The 13,267-nt window shown below is 44.3% G+C and overlaps 1 protein-coding gene and 1 long non-coding RNA gene across 2 annotated transcripts in view; one reads left to right on the top strand and one right to left on the bottom strand.

Moving 5' to 3' along the window:
- Window positions 1-13,267, top strand: part of disp1 (dispatched homolog 1 (Drosophila)) — a 120,283-nt gene that overhangs the window by 2,586 nt on the left and 104,430 nt on the right. The gene's annotated exons all lie outside the window — the stretch shown is intronic.
- Window positions 2,504-4,407, bottom strand: LOC127537713 (uncharacterized). Its single transcript, XR_007947522.1, has 3 exons — window positions 4,360-4,407; window positions 3,653-3,722; window positions 2,504-3,018 (listed from the first exon to the last, which is right to left on the bottom strand). It is a non-coding gene; the product is annotated as an uncharacterized LOC127537713 (long non-coding RNA).

Raw genomic sequence — 13,267 nt, 5'->3', positions numbered from 1 at the left:
CCATCGCTGTGAACAACTGGTCTGGACAGCTGTCTGCAGCAGCTGCTGGTCGTCTTGTTTTTTCCTCCATCTGCATCTGGGCAGGTTTTCTCCACAGCGTTGTCCTTTCTGTAAGCCGATCTCTCTGTTTCTACATCAGCCTTTGTTGTGCTGCCTTTGTGTCTGAATCCAGAGTGACGTTTGAGCTATCAGGGAGTATTTCTGATAGCGTCCGTTACACCGTAGCCTCGGTTTGTCTTCCTCTTTGCCATCCTGTGTCTCCTGCCAGAAACAAACCGCTGATAACTAACAGAGAATAGTCCAGCAGAGCTGCTGTTTTCTGCATGTTTATCAGAGGTTTCTTTGTTTACCGCCGTCACCTTCTCCCAACAACACCAGCATTCATGGTGAGAATGAGTCATCTGAGCCACAGCAGCTGGATGAATCCTCTTTGTCCATCTGGTGATAAGATGCCGTAATCTTTACCGACTGTAAGCGCCGGCGTTTAGCTGAAGGAGATATTCCATGAGCTGTAGAGGACAGTGAGCTAACAGCTCAGAGAGAGGCAAGAAACGGTAGATTTATCTCTCAAGACATCAGAAACTGATATCGATTCCTTCTAGATCAGGAGAGTCAAACTGATCCAGGTTCTACATTCAGCCCAGTCTGATCTCCAGTGACCAGTAAAACCACAGAATACTAACCTATAAATAATGATAGCTCCTAATAGTTCCTTTGTTTTAGTGCAAAAATGTTCACATTTAATCAATTTTCCTTTTACTAAACATCATGAACAAACAGAAATTTATTCTGACATTCATCCTCAGTTTATCAACTTCCAGATCAGAGTCTACAAAGGAACACAACATTTAGTCACCTGGAGCTGAACCACAGAGGACTTTAATTTATGAGGAAAACTATAAAAATCGGACAAAAAAATGAAAAAACAAGACAAAATATGACAAAAATGAGGCAAATGGCATGAAACAAAACAAAAAAGAGACAAAAAATTAGATCAAAAAGTTACAAAGTGACAGAAATGAGACAAAAAATTACACAAAACGACAAAATTGAGTAAAGCAAAACATAAAATGACAAAATAAGACAACAAACTCAAACAAGACAGGAAATACTAAATGATAAAGACATGAGACAAGTCAGACAAAAACAGCAAAATATCACAAAAACGAGACACAAAATGACAAAAGAACAAAGAACAATCCAGTATTTTACTTTCTGACTAAAACAACTTGTCATGCTCTAGAAATGATTTTAAATTTATAGTTTTACTAATTTACAATCTGCAGTTAATGTCTTCTCTGTAGTTTTTCCACTTTGAGGGCCGGATTGGACCCTCTGGAGGACCACTTTTGGACCACGGGCCTCATGGTGGACACCCCTGCTGTAGATGAATAAACAAACCCTGATCAGATCAATAAGACTGTCTTCTTTAGGGATGTTTTATTAGTCTGTTGCACTAACAGGTGGCTTTAGGTCCTCTTCAGTCTCAGATGGTTCTGGGTGGAACCGACTGTAACGTTCTCTTGGAGGATTGAGCCGTCACATTCCCTGAACACATCAGTGACCTCCTGTCCTCCTCCGATGAGCAGTTGTTGTTCTGGTAATTCATCCAGCCGGCTCGGAGCAGCGTTAATGGGCTGGGAGCTGCTGCCACCGGAGGCAGGACGGCACACTTGGTGTCTATAATTCAAACTGTCCTCTGGTGTGTTTGATGTTGGCTGAAGGATGGAGATCTGGAGGTTCTGGACCCCTGAGGCTCCAGCATGAATAATCTGTCTGTCTGTAGAGACTTCAAGCTGCTACTCGGTGAGGATTTGTGTCTTCTTGGTGCTGACAGGCCGGCTGTTGACTGGAGATCTCTGAGATGTTGTCGTAGTCCTGATGAGACGAAGCCTTCTGCTATCGGCCTGTCAGGGACGTGGGTTTGGATTTATGTCAGATAAATGTTTTGCTTTCTCTACGGATGAAATCCAACCCAGGATTCAGATTTCAAAGTTTCTCACTGTGGGAACAGCAGATAGACTGTAATAAAACCCCAGTAATTAATTTATTCTGGTTTTTGGCTTCCAAGCTGTGAATACACACTGACTGGTAGGACCATTTATACTTTATGTTATTAACACTGGGTGTTAAAGAGGCTCAGCAGTGTAACCCTCCTGTTGTCCTCATTTACGGGCAACAAAAAATATTGTTTCCTTGTATGAAACAAATAAAAAAATTAAGCAAAAAATTCCTCAAATTTCTGAAAATTGGCAAAACCTTCAGACAGAAAATTCCAATAGTTCCTTAAAAGTTTCCCTTAAAAGTTTTAGTTTCAAAAATCTCCACATTTGGCAAGAAAATTCTTGTATATAATTTTAAAAAAATGAGTAAAAATCTTTTTAAAAAAAATCCTAAAAATATCTAAAATGATTCCATAGATATCAGTAAAACTTCTAATATTTTTTAAAGAACATTCACATAAAATAACCAAAATAGAGTAAAATTCACTGAATTTAGGTTGATTTTTATGTTAATGTTCTAAAGAAACATTTTTAACATTTCCTTTTTTCTCCAAAAATGTTCAGAGATTTCCCAAAAATGTTGAAAAAGTGAACATCAGAAGTTCACTGTGAATTTTTTTCCTCCACATTTTCAGACTTTAAACGGGTCAGTGTGACCGTCAGGAGGGTTAACCCACCGAGAGGATCCGACCAGGAAACATAAAAACTTCACTGATACGTTTAACAGATGAATGAAAATCCAGCTCATTTCCCTGCAATGCAAACAGTGTCTTTATTTTTTGCCCAGAAAACCTCCAAAGTTCATAAATTCATAAAATCTACACGTTGCTGTTCAGTGTTCGGCGATTAAAAACTGGTTTGTGCACTTCTGGTTGGAAAAACGCTGCCTGGACACAAAGGTCCTTAACGAGGTAAAACCAACAATTAACCCATAAAGGAGGGACTGAAGACTTGTTGGACCAACGGACTCTACCTCCTCTTCCTCACCTCCTCTTCCTCACCTCCTCTTCTTCACCTCCTCTTCCTCACCTCCTCTTCCTCACCTCCTCTTTTTACCTCTTTTTACCTCCTTCCTCACCTCCTCTTCTTCACCTCCTCTTCCTCACCTCCTCTTCCTCACCTCCTCTTTTTTACCTCCTCTTCTTCACCTCCTCTTGATCACCTCCTCTTCCTCACCTCCTCTTCCTCACCTCCTCTTCTTCACCTCCTCTTCCTCACCTCCTCTTCCTCACCTCCTCTTTTTTACCTCCTCTTCCTCACCTCCTCTTCCTCACCTCCTCTTCCTCACCTCCTCTTCTTCACCTCCTCTTTTTACCTCCTCTTCCTCACCTCCTCTTTTTTACCTCCTCTTCCTCACCTCCTCTTTTTACCTCCTCTTCCTCACCTCCTCTTTTTTACCTCCTCTTCCTCACCTCCTCTTCTTCACCTCCTCTTCCTCACCTCCTCTTTCCTCACCTCCTCTTCCTCACCTCCTCTTCTTCACCTCCTCTTCCTCACCTCCTCTTCTTCACCTCCTCTTCCTCACCTCCTCTTCTTCACCTCCTCTTTTTACCTCCTCTTCCTCACCTCCTCTTCCTCACCTCCTCTTCCTCACCTCCTCTTCTCACCTCCTCTTCTTCACCTCCTCTTTTTAACCTCCTCTTCCTCACCTCCTCTTCTTCACCTCCTCTTCCTCACCTCCTCTTCTTCACCTCCTCTTCTTCACCTCCTCTTCCTCACCTCCTCTTCCTCACTTCCTCTTCTTCACCTCCTCTTCTTCACCTCCTCTTCTTCACCTCCTCTTCCTCACCTCCTCTTCCTCACCTCCTCTTCCTCCACCTCCTCTTTTTTACCTCCTCTTCCTCACCTCCTCTTCCTCACCTCCTCTTCCTCACCTCCTCTTCTTCACCTCCTCTTCTTCACCTCCTCTTCCTCACCTCCTCTTCTTCACCTCCTCTTCTTCACCTCCTCTTCCTCACCTCTCTTTCCTTACCTCCTCTTCCTCACCTCCCTCTTCTTCACTCCTCTCCTCACCTCCTCTTCTCACTCCCTTCTCACCTCCTCTTCCTCACCTCCTCTTCCTTACTCCTCTTCCTCACCTCCTTTCCTCACCTCCTCTTCCTCACCTCCTCTTTTTTACCTCCTCTTCCTCACCTCCTCTTCCTCACCTCCTCTTCTTCACCTCCTCTTCCTCACCTCCTCTTTTTTACCTCCTCTTCCTCACCTCCTCTTCCTCACCTCCTCTTCCTCACCTCCTCTTCTTCACCTCCTCTTCCTCACCTCCTCTTCTTCACCTCCTCTTCTTCACCTCCTCTTTTTACCTCCTCTTCCTCACCTCCTCTTCCTCACCTCCTCTTCCTCACCTCCTCTTCCTCACCTCCTCTTCTTCACCTCCTCTTCCTCACCTCCTCTTCCTCACCTCCTCTTCTTCACCTCCTCTTCCTCACCTCCTCTTTTTACCTCCTCTTCCTCACCTCCTCTTCCTCACCTCCTCTTCCTCACCTCCTCTTCCTCACCTCCTCTTCTTCACCTCCTCTTCCTCACCTCCTCTTCTTCACCTCCTCTTCCTCACCTCCTCTTCTTCACCTCCTCTTCTTCACCTCCTCTTCTTCACCTCCTCTTTTTACCTCCTCTTCCTCACCTCCTCTTCTTCACCTCCTCTTCCTCACCTCCTCTTCCTCACCTCCTCTTCCTCACCTCCTCTTCTTCACCTCCTCTTCTTCACCTCCTCTTTTTACCTCCTCTTCCTCACCTCCTCTTCCTCACCTCCTCTTCCTCACCTCCTCTTTTTTACCTCCTCTTCCTCACCTCCTCTTCCTCACCTCCTCTTCCTCACCTCCTCTTCTTCACCTCCTCTTCTCACCTCCTCTTCTTTACCTCCTCTTCCTCACCTCCTCTTCCTCACCTCCTCTTCTTCACCTCCTCTTTTTTACCTCCTCTTCCTCACCTCGTCTTCCTCACCTCCTCTTCCTCACCTCCTCTTCTTCCACCTCCTCTTCTTCACCTCCTCTTCCTCACCTCCTCTTCTTCACCTCCTCTTCCTCACCTCCTCTTCCTCACCTCCTCTTCCTCACCTCCTCTTCTTCACCTTCTCTTCCTCACCTCCTCTTCCTCACCTCCTCTTTTTCACCTCCTCTTCCTCACCTCCTCTTCCTCACCTCCTCTTCCTCACCTCCTCTTCTTCACCTCCTCTTCCTCACCTCCTCTTCTTCACCTCCTCTTCCTCACTTCCTCTTCCTCACCTCCTCTTCCTCACCTCCTCTTCCTCACTTCCTCTTCTTCACCTCCTCTTCTTCACCTCCTCTTCTTCACCTCCTCTTCCTCACCTCCTCTTCTTCACCTCCTCTTCTTCACCTCCTCTTCCTCACCTCCTCTTCTTCACCTCCTCTTCCTCACCTCCTCTTCCTCACTCCTCTTCTTCACCTCCTCTTTTTACCTCCTCTTCCTCACCTCCTCTTCCTCACCTCCTCTTCTTCACCTCCTCTTTTTTACCTCCTCTTCCTCACCTCCTCTTCTTCACCTCCTCTTCCTCACCTCCTCTTCCTCACGTCCTCTTCTTCACCTCCTCTTCCTCACCTCCTCTTCCTCACCTCCTCTTCTTCACCTCTTCTTCCTCACCTCCTCTTCCTCACTTCCTCTTCCTCACTTCCTCTTCTTCACCTCCTCTTCTTCACCTCCTCTTCCTCACCTCCTCTTCCTCACTTCCTCTTCCTCACCTCCTCTTCCTCACCTCCTCTTCCTCACCTCCTCTTTTTCACCTCCTCTTCTTCACCTCCTCTTCCTCACCTCCTCTTCCTCACCTCCTCTTCTTCACCTCCTCTTCCTCACCTCCTCTTCTTCACCTCCTCTTCCTCACTTCCTCTTCCTCACCTCCTCTTCCTCACCTCCTCTTCCTCACTTCCTCTTCTTCACCTCCTCTTCTTCACCTCCTCTTCTTCACCTCCTCTTCCTCACCTCCTCTTCTTCACCTCCTCTTCCTCACCTCCTCTTCCTCACCTCCTCTTTTTTACCTCCTCTTCCTCACCTCCTCTTCTTCACCTCCTCTTTTTTACCTCCTCTTCCTCACCTCCTCTTCTTCACCTCCTCTTCTTCACCTCCTCTTCCTCACGTCCTCTTCTTCACCTCCTCTTCTTCACCTCCTCTTCCTCACCTCCTCTTCCTCACCTCCTCTTCTTCACCTCTTCTTCCTCACCTCCTCTTCCTCACTTCCTCTTCCTCACTTCCTCTTCCTCACTTCCTCTTCTTCACCTCCTCTTCCTCACCTCCTCTTCTTCACCTCTTCTTCCTCACCTCCTCTTCCTCACCTCCTCTTCCTCACCTCCTCTTCTTCACCTCCTCTTCTTCACCTCCTCTTCCTCACCTCCTCTTCCTCACCTCCTCTTCTTCACCTCCTCTTCCTCACCTCCTCTTCCTCACCTCCTCTTCTTCACCTCCTCTTCCTCACCTCCTCTTCCTCAACTCCTCTTTTTTACCTCCTCTTCCTCACCTCCTCCTCTTCACCTCCTCTTCCTCACCTCCTCTTCCTCACCTCCTCTTTTTTTTACCTCCTCTTCCTCACCTCCTCTTCCTCACCTCCTCTCCTCACCTCCTCTTCTTCACCTCCTCTTCCTCACCTCCTCTTTTTTTTTACCTCCTCTTCCTCACCTCCTCCTCTTCACCTCCTCTTCCTCACCTCCTCTTCCTCACCTCCTCTTCCTCACCTCCTCCTCTTCACCTCCTCTTCTTCACCTCCTCTTCCTCACCTCCTCTTTTTTTTACCTCCTCTTCCTCACCTCCTCTTCCTCACCTCCTCTTCTTCACCTCCTCTTCTTCACCTCCTCTTCCTCACCTCCTCTTCTTCACCTCCTCTTCTTCACCTCCTCTTCCTCACCTCCTCTTTTTTTTTACCTCCTCTTCCTCACCTCCTCCTCTTCACCTCCTCTTCTTCACCTCCTCTTCCTCACCTCTTTTTTTAACCTCCTCTTCCTCACCTCCTCTTTTTTTTACCTCCTCTTCCTCACCTCCTCTTCCTCACCTCCTCCTCTTCACCTCCTCTTCTTCACCTCCTCTTCCTCACCTCTTTTTTTTAACCTCCTCTTCCTCACCTCCTCTTTTTTTACCTCCTCTTCCTCACCTCCTCTTCCTCACCTCCTCCTCTTCACCTCCTCTTCCTCACCTCCTCTTCCTCACCTCCTCTTTTTTTACCTCCTCTTCCTCACCTCCTCTTCCTCACCTCCTCTTCTTCACCTCCTCTTCTTCACCTCCTCTTCCTCACCTCTTTTTTTAACCTCCTCTTCCTCACCTCCTCTTCCTCACCTCCTCTTTTTTTTACCTCCTCTTCCTCACCTCCTCCTCTTCACCTCCTCTTCTTCACCTCCTCTTCCTCACCTCTTTTTTTTAACCTCCTCTTCCTCACCTCCTCTTCCTCACCTCCTCTTTTTTTTACCTCCTCTTCCTGATTGTTCCTGGACTGAAGTCCTGTCAGACCCGGTTTATCTTCAGCAGACGGAGTCCTGGTTCCTATCAGGGCATCTCCAGACCATCCATCACATCGGTTCTGTCTCGGCCTCTTTTTGGAGCTGCTAATTGAAAGCAGGCCGCCTGATAGGCCGTTTTCCTTTTAGTTCCTGGGCTGCAGATTAGAGAAATCGATAGCGCCTGGTGCTCCTCAGAAAGCATATGTGAAATATTACAGCTGTGTGACCTGGAGAGGCTCTGAGGGGAAGAAGTCCTCCAGGAAACGGCCCAGATCTTAGAGCTCCTCCAGATCGCTGCTCCAGCTGTCACTGTTTGTTCATCTGATCTGCTGACGGATGCCAGGAAGGAACAGGTGTTGTGTATTAGTGCCACTGCTTGATTCTGGAGGCAGAAAGGTGGAATAGAGACGTCAGAGTATCACGGTAATATACGACGATCTGTCTTTAGACGGAGCTTTGCTACAAAGCAGGACCTTCACAGCTTTCCTGAGGACCAGGAAGGGGCTCAGAGAGGATGAATTGATGTGGTTCAGGTGGACGGACCCTGAAGACACGTCAGGACCATGGGAATGTCTTTGAACGTCCTGGACTGAGTCTGGAGGAAGATCAGCCACAGATGGAAGCTTCTCCATGTTTGATTCTGACGTTTATGTTCAGGGTTTTCTCTGAGATGGATTTTATTCCACAGTCTGATCTGATTAAACCAGGGGTGTCCAACATGAGGCCCGTGGTCCAAAAGTGGTCCTCCAGAGGGTCCAATCCGGCCCTCAGAGTGTAAAAACTACAGAGAAGACATTAACTGCAGATTGTAAATTAGTAAAACTATAAATTTAAAATCATTTCTAGACCATGACAAGTTGTTTGATCAGAAAATAAAATACTAGATTGTTCTCTTGTCTCATTTTTGTAATTTTTTGTCTTGTCTGTCGCTTGTCTCATGTTTTTGTCGTTTTGTGTTTCCTTCGTCTTGTATGTGTTTTTTGCGTGTTGAGGAAACGCTGAGGGCAGATGATGAGTCATGAGGTGTGTAGAAGTCCTCTGAGGTTGTTCATTTAGTGGATGGAGGTGGAGTGTGAGGCTGAAAGCAGACAGAACATCTAAACATCAGAGGTAGGAGTTAGTAATCACACTGTTTTAGGGAGGGAGGGTTTCTGACACATGAGAACAGAGTTAGAGTCCAAACAAGCTTCAGATTTATCTTCTATATATTTGAAGAAACAAAGAATTTCACATTTTTTAAACTCCTGCAGTTGATTTATCAGCTAAATCCTCCTCCTCAGGATCTAAACTTCATACATCTTGCTTTATGATTCATAATCATTTATAGTTCTAGTCACAATCAGCTGCAAAAAAAGCCATATATGGTCCCAATTTAAAGCAGATAAAGTTTATGGAGGTTGTATTTTCAGCGCTGTGCTGTTCAACGTCTGAGGCAGAGGTTTTACACATTCAGTCATGCTTTTGATGGGATGCCATGTGATCCATCTCATTTAATAAATCTGTTTTATCAATAAAAAAATAATATTGGAAGTCAAACTGCCAGAAAAATAAAAAATAAATCTGCTGTCTGATGCAGTTTGGATGAGTTAAAGTAGTAGAAGTAGGTCTCTGTTGGCTGTATTATGAGCGTTATTAGATGTTCTCATCATTTCTGAACCTCTCTGCTCCAGTTTGCTGCTCTCTAACGTTATCATCTGGAATGTCGTCGTTTTAAAAGCTATTTACAGCAGTTTACTTGTGGCTGGACTAATATGAATGCAGAGATCTCTGCAGTTCAGATGGGGAGAGGATATCGCAGGTTGTTTCTGAATGCCTTGCTTCCAGACTGTTGGTAGATGATCTAAATGTCTCAGATACTTTGGTAGAAGCTTCCAGGAGGCTGTACACAGAGAAGCTTCTAGTCTGTACTCAGTTACTGCAGACAGAATAGAAAAGAGTGAAATAAAGTGTCTGAAAGTCATGTTTACTTAAATGAAGCCCTGGTTTTATCTTCCAGGATGGATGGTCCAGAAACACAGACCTGCTAAATGTCAGAAGTTCAACCAATGAAAGGTCTGATCAGAGCTGACACATTTCTGGTTTCATGCTGAAGCCCCGATAAAGTCAGCTCCATTACTCAGATAAACCACCCAGTCTGCTTTAGAGGGCAGTATTCTGTTCATCTCGTCTTCTGTTGACCTTCTGGGCTTCATGTAATGTCCTTCATGTTGTCATGTAGGATTCTGATTAAAAGGGCCGGATCTGGTGGATGAATAGTGAGACGACGTAATGTCACCTTGGATGAAGACCAGAAGGAGGAGTGACATAAAGTACTGTCACAGAGGATAACCACCAGTGATAAGACAGGAACAATGAGCTGCAGTTCTTTAGAGATGAGGGTTTTTCACAGTAAACAGAAGGCTGGTTGTCCATCTCATAGCTCCGTTCTGTTTCTAAAACCTTCCTGTTTCTGCGTAGAGGATATGGTAAAGGTGGTGAATGACTGGAAGTCCTCGTCTCCATCAGATCTGCTCTAAATGCAGACTGATGCTGGACACATGGAAGATGGATTCCACCACTAAGCTCTCCAGAAGAATTAGTTTTTATCATTTGACAGACTAGATCCTTTTGTCCTCTGATAAGAACCGAGTTAAACACAACTTTTCTGATTCAGTATGTTATTGATTTTAGGTTCAGTAATCTTGGATTCTTCTCCAGCTGGATCAGTTCAGATGATACCATGAGGAATCCAAGGGTGACAGGGTTCACTTCTGCTTCTCTGAACTCCAGAAACGACACGTTTTACTGCTGCACGGAGAGTTTAGATGACTTTGGGATATAAATCTGGATCAATATTCTCAGTCAGACTGAGGTAATCTTGATTAATGATTAATTTTTTAACAATCATCCTCCAGCTGATTCCAGAGCAGTGTCTGGTGTTTTTATGTGCTGCTTTTGGCTAAATGTTTAAGTCTGCTTATCTAATAACTACATGCAGGTAATAAACAGGTTTATGTTGACAGTCTTAGTGTTTTGGTGTGCTAATCTTCTCTAATTATTAGTATTATTATTATTACACTGAGAATGTCGTCGGCTCAGCAGGTTTCTGATCATGAATGTCCACGTGTCTGAATTTATCCATCAACAGACGTCCCACTCCACACCGTGTCAAAGCATTTAATAGTCCGCTTCTGTATGGACAAAAAGTTTGTAGAAATTAACTTTGTTTTTCGACTATCAGCAAACAGAAGACGTGTTTTTATTTTCTACAGCTTCAGAAGAGCTCTGTTGTTTCTTGGATTCCTTTATTGTGGAGTTTCCAGAACGGTGCTGAGTTCGTTTACCGTGAGAGGTCAGACTTCCTTAACGTTGACTTAGAGGCTTCCATCGTCATAGATGTTTAAACATTCTGTGACCATAATCATGCAGCATACATGTGGAACAGCTGGCAGTGGCTGCCTGTTATTATTGCCTCGTTTCCTTCCTTATTGAATAGAGTTGTCTTTTTACATAAATGAATATTTTTTAATCTATTTTAAGACTAAAGGCTGATTCTGGTTTCTGCATCTTTGTCTGATTCTGAAGTTGTTTGTGGACAAGTGACACTACAATATATAACTAGAAATAACTTAAAGCAGAACCTGAACTGAACAGAAAAGTTCTGTAGAGTCACTGAGAGAAAAGATACTGGGCTGAATAAAAGTGGAGGACTAGACAAATGTGTGTCCAGAAAGTGTTTGCAGGTTAATTTTTAGCTTTAATGCTGCTGTTCTGGTGTTTTCAGTCCATTTGTCATCAGTTTTTGAGTCACTGAAATCGTCATTCTGTCTAGTTTAATCAACATGAAGAGCGCTCCTATAACGCCATAAAGGACCTGGATTCAGGGAGAAAAACTCAGCTGTCATAAATGATAACCTCTAAGAGAGCGTCTGATGAAATGTTTAACTAGAAACCTCAGAAAAACCCTGGAAATGTGGCACCAGTTGGTCAAAGAAGACCAAGCATGTTCCTGTAGCAGTGTGCCCTGGAGGTGACAGCTGGTCCTCGTCCAGTAGCATCAGGTAGTAAAGCTGGCATCAGGATGATTAATGGGAAAAAAAAAAAAAAAGGATGATTAATGGACCAGCAGCCAGTCCTGACATCTACAGAGGACGTCTCTGCTGGTTCCATTATGACCGACAGGAGGCACAGAGGACCAGAAGAGCTGCAAATGTGAAATATTACTCATCCATACGTTTGAGAAATGCATGAATATAGTCTCTTTATAACTTTCCTAGTGCAGTAAGTGTTCTGACCTGATAGTACAGGTATCCATCTGTAAAGGTAAAAGGTCTACATAGTCGTTATTATTATTTATCTCTGTTCTACTTTTGCATTCCTTGTCTTGTTTTTATTTTTGCTAATGCTTGCATTTACCTGTTCTCTTATCCCATCTTATTTGTGTTATTATTATTTTAATTAGTTTATTTGACAGGGACCAGGCACAGAAGAACATTAAACAGCATGCAGAGATGCTCTGGACCAGATTAAACTCTAGTTTCCATCTGGAGCAGGCAAGAGAATCAAGGAAAGATAGAAACATGACGTTTTAAAGAGAATCTCACGTTTACACGGTGAAAAAAAAAAAGTCATTTCAAGGATATCATTGCTGACAGGTTTTGGTTTCTCTGGATCCATGTTTTAGTTTCTTTAGACAAGTCTTTAAAATCAGTTGATGTCTTTAGTTCAGAGGGGAGCTTATCCCAGTCCATTATTGTTTTGTAGGAGAAGGGTGATTGTCCAAAGACAGTTTCTGGTAGAGGAATGTGACTGCCATCTAGAAGAAGCTAGATGGCTTCTTCTAGACCAGGGGTCAGCAACCCGCGGCTCTTTCAGTCCTCTGTTGTGGCTCCCTGTAACTTTGTAAAATAAATTGTTCTTGTTCTTGGTTGTAGAGAGTTTTATTGTGAAATTACCGCTCTTATTTTGACGTGTAACTCTACCAGATGTGCTGCAGGGGTTTTCCCCTGGGACATGAGAGCGCAAAGTTGATGCAGAGAGACAACACGGAGCTTCAGATTCCCACACGTTTCATGCCTTTTTTGTTTTACTCCTGGAGAAGAAACGCCTGTAGTTTCACATCGTTTTGTACTCAAGAATGTCAAGCCTGTATATTAAAGCTCCACTCCAAGAAAGACACGTCTTTGAGTCAAAAGTACTCATGAGTACTAAGGTTACTCACAAGAACACGGCTCGATTTCACGTCCAGCATCCAGGCAGCAGGTCAGAGAGTCAGAGGAGTGTCGTCTTGGAAAACAGGGCAGCGACTTACCAGAGAAAAGTTATTAGCTTAAGATAAATAGATTTTACAAGTTAAATAGACATTCGCAAAATATTGATTTCCAGCTAACATTACGTAACATATGAGGTCCAGGAGCAAAAATGACATTAACCAAGTAAGATAAATATTAGTGGAAGGACACAATTAAAAAATGAATCTATCTAATTAGAGGCTTTGTAATTAATTAATCACAACTGATTAACAAGGGCATAGAGGTAAAAAAGCCATATATGCAGTGTTGTCTTCATTTTAAATGCCAAAAGGATTTTGCGGCTCCCGGTGTTTTCTGTGGGAAACGGGTGGAAATGGCTCTTTGAGTGTTAAAGGTTGCTGACCCCTGGTCCAGATGAAGCCCTTGTTGTCCTGGTAGTATTTCCAGAGGTGCAACGAAAAAACAACTTGAGCGGTGAGGGCACGTGACCACGAGCAGCCTTGAAAATGTGCATCAGCATACACGATCAGGTTTTCAGAATTTAACAACCATGCTTATCCAGTAGGAGACAGTGGTGATGCCGCTTCTTTTCCAGGGT

This window comes from Acanthochromis polyacanthus, chromosome 16, assembly GCF_021347895.1.
Source record: "Acanthochromis polyacanthus isolate Apoly-LR-REF ecotype Palm Island chromosome 16, KAUST_Apoly_ChrSc, whole genome shotgun sequence".
NCBI lineage: Eukaryota > Metazoa > Chordata > Actinopteri > Pomacentridae > Acanthochromis > Acanthochromis polyacanthus.
This window is presented reverse-complemented; position numbering and strand designations above follow the sequence as displayed.